The following is a 14,117-nucleotide window of genomic DNA, read 5'->3' on the forward strand; positions in this document are numbered from 1 at the left end:
ATTGTAGGGCCTGACTAGACACCGTGATTGTCAGTATTTTATCCGCCGGCCTACCGTGGGGCTGAGGTAACGGATTTTTTAGGTGGGGGTCGCTGAATCTGGATCTTGTGGTAAAAGCGGGGATACAAGATATAGATTTAGACAGGTTAGGATCCTACGACCTTTTTAGGACGCTGTATATTGCGCTCTATGTTTGAGCGTTGTTTTGTCTATTGGCTTGGTTCTGCCTTTTGGTTGTGTGGTGATCCATGTAGTCTTGCCCGTATTTATATACTCCAGGGGCGGGGTACTAGTCACTTACAAGGTAGGAGTCCTAGTAGAATTACAGAGTATGAGTCCTAGTAGGATTATAGAAAAATCAAAGTAGGAATCCGACTTCTTCTTTCCTTGCGGGTAGCTTCCTTGTGGGTACCCAAAGATCTATCTCTAACAGAGATGCCGATGTGTCGTACCTAATATCAGGAGTACAAGGCATGTACTTCAGACCTTATATATGTCTCCAAATATTTTTTTTTAAAAAAAAGAGCGAATGTGTTTGTACATCTAGGCGTAGTGCATGATTGTTCGGCGTGCTTCCTTTAAAAACCAATTTTAATTAATTGGTAGTAGCAGCGACCCATGATATATAGCTCCTGAGAACACTACCAATTGATTAATTTTTTCAGCACCTATATAAATGTTGTAACTCCTTTTTAACTTTCAACTTCTGGGACATCCTGTTCTAACCATAAAATCTTTCGAGGAATTCTTGCCAATCAGCACATGAACTAGAAATGAAATGCAAATACAGCATGAAGCTTTGGTCACACCCTTTTTTATGGCATTCTCATAGAGCGTTTCACTGTTAAGTTTTCTCTCCTGGAATACCTACTACAGCCCTGAAATTAATCATCCCTGGTAAAACCTAATTAGTTCGTAAGCCACCTACCAAGCTCAAATCTCCCCGCAACCCTTCCTCCTAATAATGGCGGCTGCAGATCCAACAATTCGTTTTCGCCGTAGTCGCCAGCTGTGGCAGCAGCGTTGGCTGCATCAGGCACATCACATACGAATAGGATGGCTCTGGCCCTGCGATCTGTGCACAATCCACGCAGGCACAATGGCTGCCTGCCAGTCTCGACGTTATAGTGGTCGTGAAGCTCATGCTACAGAATACAGATCATCACCATGTGAGCTCATGATCCCCTCCCAAGTACCCAACCCTGTTAACTCCTTAGTTGATTTGGTCCTCCCACAATCCTGATATCCCTGACACCGTAGAGAAAAATATTGGTGCACTGCAGAAGCATGGCGAGGTCCCTTCCCCTGTAGAGAGCTCTGAGCGTGGAAGTAACTGAAGGTCAATGAACCGATTATTTGTTTCATCTTAGCATGCACTTTAAGTTGATAGTGATATATATTCAGCAATATAGCCAAGCTTCTCACCAGTTAGAGCATTGGACTCCGGTAGTCGTGGAAATTCTCACCAGTAAGGGATGTGGTCCCTTACAAGACATCCGCATTGTCTTATGTATTTCTTCGCGGCTGCTTCGGGAGCGATGGGTTTGCCATCTGGAGCCACTTCTGTTATAGTGTATCGTCCATCCAATTTCTTGGTCGGACCTCGTTTCGTTCTTTTAGGCTGCACCGATGATCCAAAGGGCTAAAAAATAAAAATATATATAGCAATGGTCATTACTCATTGTAAATATGATTTAAATATAAGGATCATTGTGTTATGATATATATATTATCTTCTTGGTCAACAGCAGCATCATCTCCAGATTGCTCTATTCCTTCACCGGACATATTGAGGTATACGTCGGTATTGTTGCCATCAATGGCTTCTTCGTTGGCATCTGCTTCTTCGACATGAGCAGACACACCGCTACCGGATGCAATGATATCCATTAGGAACTATTCATCATCCACGTCACATCACAGGTCCATCTTAACTAAGATTTGAATACAAATAAAACACTTAAGAAATTGTTCCAAATTTTCTACAAATTTTCTAGACATCGAAGTAAATATACTAATTTCTAGAATTTTTTCTAGTCATCTAAGTAAATATACAAATGACTAGAAATTTTTCTAGTCATCTAATATACAAAGTTCTAGAATTTTTTCTAGTCATCTAAGTAAACATACAAATTTCTAGAAATTTTCCTAGTGATTAAAATCACTATGCAATACACATGAAACATTCATCAATTTAATGTAGTCACAAATATATACTTAAACAAAAATAATATTATATAAATCACTTGAATTACATCCTGATTATACATATACATGAATATCTCTAACTAAACAATTGAGTTTATAGATAATTGAAATACTAAATATAATTCAAAGGTGGTGGTGCTGGCGAGGACGTCAAGCTCGAGAAACCACGTAAATGAAAGTTTTCTAGTCATCCAAAATTATAATGTTGTCACAAATAAATAATTGAGTATACATAATTACAAACCAAATTATAATACATAGTTATCCAAAATATACATAAAATGATGCCCTAATTAATCTATCTAATTTATACCCTAATTTACACCAAAATTACACCCTAAATTACACCAAAATTAATCTATCAATTTGTCAATTGTTTTGTTTCAATTTTATTCCTGCACAAAATTGTTTTGTTTCAATTTTATTCCTGCACAAAATCTATCTAATTTTATTCCTGCATGCATGGCAAGGTCGCGGGCGGCGCACGGGCGCCGGCGCGTAGTACGAGCGTGAGGGCGGCGCACAGGTGACGGCACGACGGCGCACGGGCGAGGGTGCCGCAGAAGAACGGCGCGCGCGGTGCTCGGGCGCACGGGGCCAGATGCCGGCAAGACGGAGGAGCGAGTGGGAGCGCACGTACGGCGAGGGTGAGGGCGGCGCACTCGGAGATGACGGCGGCGGTCGGGGGAGGAGGCGTACGGGCGGCGCTCGGGGACGATGACACGGCTCGGAGCTCGACGCAGAGGGAGACGGCACGGCGGCCAAGGGCACTGTCGGGAATGGCCGCGCCGGCGCTCGGGGATGACGGCGCACAAGGACGACGGCGCGAGGTGAAGGTGGATGACGACGGCGGAGATCAAGAAACTGCAAGTATTGGAGCAGAGGGGAAGAGGGAGAGAAGGGGATGGTATACAGAGAGGGCATTTGGTCCCCGGTGTAGCCACGAACTGGGACCAAAGGGAAGGGGGCAAAGACCCTTTGGTCCCGGGTGAAGCCAAGAGGGTTTTGACAGGCCAGCGAAATTCGGCCCATCTTTAGTCCTGGGTGGATCTACCACCCTGGACTAAAAGGGCATGTTTTCATTCCCGTCACATCTTTGCCTGCTTTTATTTATTTGTGTTCATTATTTTTTTATAAATATGCTGGCAGTTTTCTCACCACATTATCGTTAAAATTGAGTTTTCTCTAAAAAATAAATCTTTTTATGGAACTAACAAGGTTGTGTGTTTGTGAGTGACGTGTGTGTTAGTGAGACTATGTATGTTAGTGAGAGAGAGTGTGTAGTCTGTGTGAGTAATAACAACAAAAATTTATTTAAAATTTTTACTTCAATATGAAAATTAAGTGAAAAATACATATTATGTATATATTTGATGAAATAAATGTAAATAACTGTGTGCTAACCCTAATAATTATCTAAAAATTAGGTAAAAGTTATATAAAACACAAGGTCCAATGATGAAGTACATATATAGTCAAATTGCCCATCACATATATGAAATAATACATAATGATTCTAATACATCAAAGATCAACAGCTTCTGGTACAGTAACAGACTTTCTCTTCACAAATGTCCCTTGATTATGATCACGGCGCAAGTATGGAGCATACTCGTTGGCTAGCAGGATGCATGAATCAGTATTAACTGTGAAAGGAGGAATATCAACAAAGTTATTATAATCCTTTGATAAGTCTGTCTTGTTCTCGACTCCAACAATGTTTCTTTTCTCTGAAAGAAATATGTGTCGCTTTGGCTCATCTGTTTGCTTGTTCATCTCCTTCTTTGGCTTGCTGGACATGTCCTTAACGTGACATCCATATGGACACCACTATTTTGGTTGGTGCTCTTTTTATCTTGGGCTCTCGTATAAAATGTGTTCCTATTTATGTCTCGTACCCTTGGTACGTTAAGATATTCCAAGATAGTCCTCTAACCCATCAGAACAGCTGTTCATCTATATCCAAAAAAAACTCACCGAAAGATTAGAATTTGACACTGCCAAAATATATAAAGCTTGCATAAATTAACTAAAGCAAAGTAGAATTAGCAACATAGATTAATTAAAGCTAAGCAGGGTTAGCATGAAGGATTAATAAATAAAAAACTAAACAAGAATGGACCTGCTCCCGTTGGCTTGCTTCTATGCCGATCAGCTAGATGCTCTTGGGCCACGAGCCCAGCTGCTGCCTGATTGACTGGCCCGCCACTGGTTGGCTGCTCCTGGGCGCAGTGCACCCCGCGTGGGCTGTGGCTCGGCCTGCTGCAAGCTTGCTGGCCTAGCTGCTGGACACCGCGAGCTGAGCCGGCTGCGCGCACACGGGCTGCCTGCTGGGCTCGCTGCTGGCCCGCTCGCCTGGCCTGCGCGGCTCGCCGGTCTGCTGGCCACACACCCTGCAAGCGCACGCGAGCGCCGATGCCGCGTGCTGCTGGCAGCGCCGCCGGTGGCCGCTGCGCCGGCCGGGGCCGGCTGCCCTGCCTCGGGTCGTGCGCACCTGCACCGCGCCGCGAGTGCTCTTCCCCCGCTTGAGCGCCGCAAGAAATTGCTACAGAACGAGGACAAACGGAGAGAGAACAGAGAAGAAAAGAAAGGGGAAGGAACAAGAACGAGATCCAAAATTCAAATTCAAATTGCTCACTCAAGACTCAAGGAATCGAGATGAAACTCGAGCGATAGATGCACAACTTCATGGATTAACAGATCCAAAAAGAAGTTTGTAAAAAGATCGAGTAAAACTCGCGAATCGAAAATCGTACGAAAAGTACCCCGAAAATCACAGAAAAAGAAAAACACAGGAATCAAGAGGAGAAACAATAAAATCGCTCAAATCTTGAAGCCTGGAGGACAAAAGGAGGTTAGAGCCTCCATTCCAAAAAAGTTTCCATACAAACTCTAATCCGAAAATGAGGAAAAATTAGAGAGCAAGTGAAATGAGGGTAAGAGAGATAGCCTCTCTAACTTGCCGTGCCTATTTATATAAAGTTCTCGGGGAATGACTAAAATGCCCCTAGGCTATTAACTACGATAACTATCCACGCATGGCCAAAGTGGTTCAGATTTTTGTAGAAGCATCGGATAGACACGCCGCCTTCACGACTTCGCTTCGTCTCAACGCAAGTTTCGCGATGGCGCCATGTGCTCTCCACCTCAGCGATCCGGGCACACTGGACGCGCCCCCGGTTTTGAGGGCTAAACCGGGAAACCTGCCTGCACGGTGATTTTGAGGCTCAAACCACTGAAACCGTCCATCTCCGCTTGGCCGCCACGCGATCTCCTCGATGTCGACACGTGTCCAGTCTCTGCCAAGCATCTGACGCCTCCGTCCCGCTTGACTCGACCGACGCCGTCTTCATCCGTCCATGTACTTTTGCTCTTTAATGCACCACGTGGATCGCCACTCCGCTCGGACTTATCGGGTCTCTCAGTCCAAGCCTACTCGCGTTCGTCCTTCACCGCCCTTAGTCTATCGGCACGAATCTTTCGCTTGACCTTCACCTCATCCGTTGACTGTCACTTCGCATCCTGCACTTGCACATCACGAGCCAAGAGATATCAAATTCACACAATGTTGTCAATCACTTGTCATAAATAACCCGACCACCCACCCTCCTACGATCCCCCCCACGCGATACACAATGGAGCGCGCGCCTGACGCTGGTTTTTGCTGCCTGAGCCAGAGTGCGGTTATTTCCATCCGGTTCCCACACGGAGTGTCTGGTTTTTTTTGCGTCCCACGAAGTCCCACGCGCACGACCTGTTTCCATGTACAGAGAATAATCTAAAGATCGACATGATCACGAGCTGCGTACGTTTGTCTTGTATTGAATCTGGCACTTTGGTGAGCCTCGTGTCCCGAAAAAAAACTGGCAGTTTGGTATATATAATCAAAGATTTTGCAATGAGATATATGTGCCGTGAATGCCTTGAAGTTGAATCTAGAATCTAGCCAGTGTTTGGCATACAAATTAAGGAAAGAAAAAACATGCAAATAGCAGCCTTCGCCTGCATCAGGCTCGCATATGATTTCTTTGGAACCCATCATCACCCCATCACAAAGGTTAGGAAGGATCACATTACAGAGTACAAATGGATGTCTCGGAAATACATGAACCATTACACTAACAAGATTTTTTAACACTTCCTTCACCATTATCTAACAGCTTAGATGAATGTCTTCCATAATGCAAATAGAAGTCAAGCTTGTTTTGTTTAGACCAATGCACTCTAATGTGATCGTGGAGCTGCAGGCAGATATCAATAGTTCAGAACAACAGATAATTAGTTAGATATCGATTCACAAGAAATGCACCATTTTAAACATACTACAAGTTCAGGTCCAGGCACCCAAATGGTCTATACTAAGGATGCTCTATGCTTGGGATGGAGCTAGCAGATGTTGGGGGATTCTTCACGTCATATTGTTGTCCTGCTCATCACCTCCGGCTTGTCACTCGAATGGGCTTGACAGGATGGCAGCAGGACCGATCCCGTCATCACTGCGGAGACACCAACTCGAGTTTGGGATTAAACATGAAGCCAATCCGGCATACGGCATACCAAATGCATTTCAGATAGAACAAGACATACGGCATACCAAATACATACCAAATGTAGGTAGGTAGTTGAGTGGTAGACCACTGCCACGCCCCACTTCGGCATGATCGAGATTAAAATCTATTGGTCGCTGTAAAACATGAATGTATATGATTCATAATTAGACCACGCTAGAGTGGGATATCGCAGCAGTTATGGGCCTGATTGGTTGTCTTCTCCCACCAGCCTAGAACCACTGGAAGTTCAAAATTGAGCAAACAGATCATAGATACCTTTGTCATAGAAACAATCAACAATTTAAACAGGACGACCATTAAAAAGAATGCTTAGACAAAGAAAGATATTTTCAAGAAAGATAGTGCTACCTATCATATGAACATTCTGAATCTCATAGCTACTCACACATCACAAAAATATCTGAAACTTTAACATGTTCTATCGCAGTACCTGATGCCTGCAGATTGGTCACGAGTGTGGATCTATCACCTCATGGTCTGTCGGTCATCATGATGGCCCTACCGATGTCGAGCACCCTGTCACCTGCCTGACTTCCGTAACTCTGTCACCAGTATTCATTCATCTGCAAGAATATTGGGTGTACTGATTTTTTTTTTTCAAGCGATCAACATCTGTGCTCAAGTTGAGAAGACTAAAGCTGGGTTTAATTCGCGATGTGGAAGCTGTGGACATGATAGAAACTGTATGCATCCGTGTCAACCTGCACGAGCAGGGCTGCATGGTAACAAATTGAACTAAAACAAATTAGACAGTAACTAACAGCATCAGGCACTAAACACAGTTACGCGAAGCCAATCAGGCATACCATAAGCATTAGGATAGATCAAGGCATATTGATCACACAAACTAGTATCATGATTCATCAACCACGATGTATAGAGGGGCCAAAGCTTCAGAACAACTGCAATAATTAAGGAAGTATATTGATCCAAATATATTAACTCATATATGGCAATCAAAACAAACCAGGTCTTCACCAAGCACCAAAGTTGGATTAGCAAATCAGATCAGCATCTTTTCGTTAATGCCTATCATATAGTAACTAAGAAGTATGCACATGAACATTTACATCTCTGGACAAAAACAAGTTGCATATCTAAATTCTTAAACAGAAATTCATCTAGTCATATTCCCGAATAAAAGTCATCAATTCGTTTATAGGAAATTAAAGCTCTTGTTATCTGAACAGGTATCTCTCAGCCAACAAATAAACATCTATGTCTATGAAGAACAAGTATCCTTCAACCAGCAAACTATGGGCTCTACACTTTCTAGATCCACTCTTTACTCCAAACTTTAATCAGTAATCAATAAAAAAATACCAAGAAGACAACAGTTTGCTGGATCGTCTCACGCAGATCAATCACATATAAAAAATTGAATGGATGTCGGATCACATACCAGAGGACTCCATTGGAGTGGGCGATTACAAAATACCACCCTTTCCATTGAAGTCTAATTTATCAATAACAATTTCACCAATTAAATTCAAAAGAGCATGAGTCTTTTTATTCTACAGTGCTTCATTTTGCCAAACAAGTATCAATTTAGCCCAGTGACATCAATTTCCTACTGAGCTCATTATATTTTAATCATAGAGCTCTCACATAACTCCGCGTATGCTGACTGAAAGACTCTCTCTCTCCGGAGTCGTCTCAACATAGCCGGTCCCAAGCCCGGGTAAAGGAGGAGGGTTGCGTTAGGTTTTGGCAAACCAACATAAAAAATGCCACTCTAATGGATTTGAAACCCACAAGAAACTCGTTGGGGCGTAACCCTCTTAGCGACGCGCTACATCGGAACCCGTGTGTGGTGATAAATGGGCAAGGGCCGGGTCGCCATCCCCCCAAGGCAAGGGTCGGGTCGTCACCTGAATGGCGCGCTACATCTACGCCCGGGTGTAGTGAAAAATGAGCAAGGGTCTTCGCACTTCCCTCGACGGGTGCGAAGGGTAAGGAAGCTAGCCGAGCCAACTAGGATTCGTATAGGTAGCTGGAACGTAGGGTCCCTAACGGGTAAGTTGCGAGAGCTAGTTGATGTAGCAATTAGGAGGCGTGTAAATATTCTATGCGTTCAGGAGACTAAATGGAAGGGCCAGAAGGCGAAGGAGGTTGAGGATACTGGCTTCAAGCTTTGGTACACGGGAGCAACTCCGGGTAGGAATGGTGTAGGCATCTTGATTGATAGGAGCCTTAAGGATGGAGTCGTAGAGGTTAGAAGGCAAGGCGACCGGATTATCCTAATCCGGTTGGTAGTTGGAGATTCGGTTTTGAATGTGATCAGTGCCTATACCCCTCAGGTAGGCCTTAGTGAGAGCACCAAGATGCAGTTCTGGGAAGATCTAGATAGCATGGTTAGTACCGTGCCTACCAGCGAGAAACTCTTCATAGGGGGAGATCTCAACGGCCATGTGGGTGCGACTAATGTAGGGTTCGAGCGAGTGCACGGGGGTTTTGGGTATGGTAGCAGGAGTCAAGAGGGGGATGATGTGTTGAACTTCGCGTTAGCCTACGACTTGTTGATAGCGAATACCGTGTTTAAGAAGAGGGAATCCCATCTTGTGATGTTTCGTAGTGGACAACACTCGAGACAGATCGACTTTATCCTTACTAGGAGGGAGGATAGACGTGATTGCTTAGATTGTAAGGTGATACCTGGGGAGTGTGTTGTCCCTCAACACAAGCTTGTGGTGGCGGACTTTCGTCTTCGGGTACGTGTCCACCGGGACAAATGTGCCAAGATTGCGAGAACAAAGTGGTGGAAGCTTAGAGGGGAAGCGGCACAAGCGTTTAAGGAAAGGATGCTAGGTGAGGGGCCTTGGGAAGAAGGAGAAGACGCAAATGACATGTGGCTAAAGATGACAACATGTGTTCGGAAGGTGGCCTCAGAGGTGTTTGGCGTGAGTAGTGGAGGCAAACAGGAGGGGAAAGACACCTGGTGGTGGAACGACGAGGTGCAAAGGGCTATTAAGGAGAAAAATGAGTGTTTCAAGCGCCTCTACCTTGACAAGAGTGCAGCCAACATCGAGGGCTATAAATTAGCGAAGAGGGTTGCAAAGCGAGCTGTGAGTGTAGCAAAGGGTAAGGCATATGATGACCTGTATCAGCGGCTAGGCACGAAAGAAGGGGAGAAGGACATTTATAGGATGGCTAGGATCCGCGAGCGGAAGACAAGGGACATCAACCAAATCAAATGCATTAAGGATGGGACAGATCAACTGCTAGTGAAGGATGAGGAGATCATGGATAGATGGAGAGAGTACTTCGACAAGTTGTTTAATGGGGAGAGTGAGAGCCCTACCCTTGACTTAGATGACTCTTTTGACGATACAAGCAGACGTTTTGTGAGGAGAATTCAGAAGGTAGAGATCGGGGAGGCTTTGAAGAGAATGAAGAGAGGTAAAGCGATGGGCCCTGATGGTATTCCCATTGAGGTGTGGAGATGCCTAGGAGATAGAGCAATAGTATGGTTAACTAAGCTTTTTAATCTCATTTTTCGGTCAAACAAGATGCCGGAAGAATGGAGGAGAAGTATATTAGTACCTATCTTCAAAAACAAGGGCGATGTTCAAAGTTGTACTAACTACCGTGGTATTAAGCTGATGAGCCATACGATGAAGCTTTGGGAGAGGGTTATCGAGCATCGCCTAAGAAGAGTGACAAGTGTGACCCAAAACCAATTTGGGTTCATGCCTGGAAGGTCAACCATGGAGGCGATTTTCTTAATACGACAATTGATGGAGAGATATAGGGAGCAGAAGAAGGACTTGCACATGGTCTTTATTGACCTTGAGAAGGCATATGACAAAGTACCGAGAAATGTCATGTGGTGGGCTTTGGAGAAGCACAAAGTCCCAACTAAGTACATTACCCTCATTAAGGATATGTACAAGGATGCGACGACGTTTGTCCGGACATGTGATGGCAACACCACTGACTTTCCTATTAACATAGGCCTACACCAGGGGTCAGCATTGAGCCCTTATTTATTTGCTTTAGTGATGGATGAGATCACAAGGGATATACAAGGTGAGATCACTTGGTGTATGCTCTTTGCTGATGATGTGGTGCTAGTTGACGAGAGTAGGGCAGGGGTTAATAGGAAGTTAGAGCTGTGGAGACGCACGTTAGAGTCGAAAGGGTTCAGACTTAGTAGGACCAAGACCGAGTACATGATGTGCGATTTCAGTGCGACTAGGCATGAGGGGGGAGACGTTAGTCTAGATGGGCAAGTGGTGGTCCAGAAGGATACTTTTCGGTATTTAGGATCGGTGCTACAAAAGGATGGCGACATTGATGAAGATGTTAGGCATAGAATTTCAGCTGGCTGGTTGAAATGGCGGTAAGCTTCTGGCATCCTTTGTGACAAGAGAGTGCCACAAAAGCTAAAAGGCAAATTCTATAGGACAGCAATTCGTCCGGCGATGTTATACGGTGCTGAATGTTGGCCTACAAAAAGGCGACATGTGCAGCAACTGAGTGTAGCAGAGATGCGGATGTTGCGCTGGTTTTGCGGGCACACAAGGAGGGATAGAGTCCGGAACGAAGTTATTCGGGATAGAGTCGGGGTGGCACAAATTGAGGAGAAACTTACTCAGCATCGGCTGAGATGGTTTGGACATGTCCAACGAAGGCCTCCTGAGGCGCCGGTGCGTAATGGGGTTCTTGAGCGGGTCGATAATGTAAAGAGGGGTAGAGGTAGACCTAAACTGACGTGGGATGAGTTGGTTAAGAGAGACCTTAAGGATTGGAATATCTCTAAAGAGATAGCTTTGGATAGGAGTGCTTGGAGACTAGCTATCAATGTGCCTGAACCTTGAACTTTTTTCTTTCGGGTTTCATCTCTAGCCTACCCCAACTTGCTTGGGAAAAAAGGCTATGTTGTTGTTGTTGTTTGTAGCTCTCACATGAAAAACACTCCAAACTGAAAAGACTATTATACAGATAAGAAAGTAATAAACATTGCAAATAGGCTAACCACTAAAATCTTGCAGCTTAACATTAAATCACGCCAAGTTAAAGATTTGACATCACTCCAAACTGTTGTTACCATTTCCATAATTGCATATCACGTACCCAATCCACATGAATAACCTATAGATTTCCTAAATGTTGAGAAGCATTCTAGCGTTGACTTGGTATGGTCTGCGCTAGGAGGTACACATCAGTAATCTGACAATTCATTGCTTCTGTCAAGATAATTCAGAAGCCCTGAAAACATGAAATTCATCCTATCATTGGTTTCCCAAAGATAAAGTGATCAGTTGGTTGTACATGCATCTACTAAAACAGTATGATACCAGAAGCGTGCAATGAAACAGGTAAAAGAAATGAAACTTCTAGTTCCAGTGTTTGTCCCTGAGTATCCCTATGCATATTTCCTCTTACAAGCAGCCATACAAGATACAACTAATCATTTTTGCATTGCCACACCACCTATTACCATACTATGAAGAATAACATATAGGGCGTATTTACATTTATATGAGAATCGGCTAGAGCAACCAAAAGCGTGTATATAGGTAATAAAGCTTGGTCTGCCTCGGACAGCAAGTCTTTTGATTAGCTACTAATTGGTAATTACGGGTCCTGGATACGTATAAGAGGTGCGCCCATGGAGGTCACCACCCAAGAATTGATGAGAGACACATTTTGGTTGCCCAAATTTACTAATCACTCAACATCAATGATAGGAAATTAGAACACAAAGCATAAGAACCTGGAAAAAGATCCCTCAGCTACAAGACTGCAACAATCTATGGCCAAGAAAGCTCTACTACCTGCATAAATCATTGGTACTAATATAGGAAATCAATTGAAGTCATATGGGAAAAGAATAGAGGACACCTTGAGCTGGGGAATCAGCGCTCATCATTCCAAAGATATCCACAGGTGAGGGGAGCGATAGGATGCAGTCACCACCGAGGAAGAAAGAGGCAAATGTGATTCCTTTCTAGTGGACGGGAATCGGGCTGTGGAACTAACGAGGAAAGGAAATTGGAGCCTTTCACAGGGTAGGGGCAGCGGACCACACGGCAGCCAGCAAGTAGCTAGCGGGAAGGATCTCGCTGTCGGCGCAGTGTCTCCCCGGAGCGGCAGGATGGGGATAAGAGGCCGGGACGGAGGGCTGCAACCCGTCGGGGCAGCACGGATGCGAAGTCCGCGCCTCGCCGGGATCGTTGCCGGATGCAGCTCGATGAGGCAGGATGGGGCGGGTCGCCGGGGAGGTCTCGCCTGGGGCAGACGTCGGCAAATCGCCGGGGAGACGCGCGGACGTCGTCGGGAGCGTTGCCGGCTGCAGCTCGCCGGGGCAGAACAAGACGGGGAGTACCTCGCCGGGGCGGAATAGGGTGGGAAGGGTATCGCCGGCGGCGCATGGCCTCGCCGGGGCGGCAGGGGGTGACCGGTACGCCCGAAGGATAATTGGCGCCTTTCGGGATCTGCGAACAATCAAGGAACTCACCTTCGGGAGGCCGAAGGTGATGATGGATCACCCGAAAGCACGATCCCAGGAATCAAGACCAACGAAGAGTCAAGGAGCTCACCTTCGGGAGGTCGAAGGTGACGAATGTTCACTCAAAAGTGCAAGCTAGAAGACCAGAACCTGCGAAGGTTCCCAGCACCCGAAGGATATTGGGGACAGGGTGCGACCCAGACGAAGGATATGAGAACCTTCGCCGATAGTGGGCATGCGTGTAAAACGTGAGTACGTGAGAATGTCGGATTTGTGCACCTCTCACCTTGTAATTTTACCTTAAAACCATTTGTAAGTGAGCTGTAAATGGGTTGGAAGGGGGCAATTTAGGAAAATCTGGCCAAGGGCTAGGGGTATAAATAGCCCCCTCTCTCTACAGTGTAAAGGGTTGAATTTTCTGGTTATTACTAGGAAATTTAGTGCTTACTTTCATTGCTATTTTCATACTACTCATGCTCCCTGTTTGGGCATCTAAGAAACAAAGATCCCAACAGCGGCGCCTACCATTCCAGCTCGAAAAACAACCATCGATGGCCCCAGCAAAGAGGAAAGCCCCCGCCGGCACCACAAGCAACTCCACTGAGCCTGGCCGCGTCCTCGATGGCTCTCCACTGCAACACGCAGAAGCCAACCCACGAATTGAAGACATCACCGCCGAAGCTGTTCTTCATGGAGATCCAGTTGAAGACAGCGAAGACACCGAAGCTCATCAAAACCAATCCGCGGAGCTCACAGAAGCAGCACTCAAGCTCAAGACCCTTGAAATGAAGAAAAGAAACATCGAAGCTCAGCTCGCCACCAAAAAGAGGGCACTGGATCAGACAAACAAGCTAGTCGAGGCCAGACGCAAACTAGCAGAAATA

At 45.3% G+C, this 14,117-nt stretch overlaps 2 long non-coding RNA genes across 2 annotated transcripts; both read right to left on the minus strand.

Moving 5' to 3' along the window:
- Window positions 1–3,620: 3,620 nt before the first annotated feature.
- Window positions 3,621–5,768, minus strand: LOC120643859. The gene is made up of 2 exons (XR_005663225.1): window positions 4,331–5,768; window positions 3,621–4,164 (listed from the first exon to the last, which is right to left on the minus strand). It is a non-coding gene; the product is annotated as an uncharacterized LOC120643859 (long non-coding RNA).
- A 531-nt stretch (window positions 5,769–6,299) lies between these two features.
- On the minus strand, window positions 6,300–7,348 carry LOC120643860. Its single transcript, XR_005663226.1, has 3 exons — window positions 7,210–7,348; window positions 6,814–6,997; window positions 6,300–6,704 (listed from the first exon to the last, which is right to left on the minus strand). It is a non-coding gene; the product is annotated as an uncharacterized LOC120643860 (long non-coding RNA).
- Window positions 7,349–14,117: the final 6,769 nt, after the last annotated feature.

Source organism: Panicum virgatum, chromosome 8K (genome assembly GCF_016808335.1).
Source record: "Panicum virgatum strain AP13 chromosome 8K, P.virgatum_v5, whole genome shotgun sequence".
Taxonomy (NCBI): Eukaryota; Viridiplantae; Streptophyta; class Magnoliopsida; order Poales; family Poaceae; genus Panicum; species Panicum virgatum.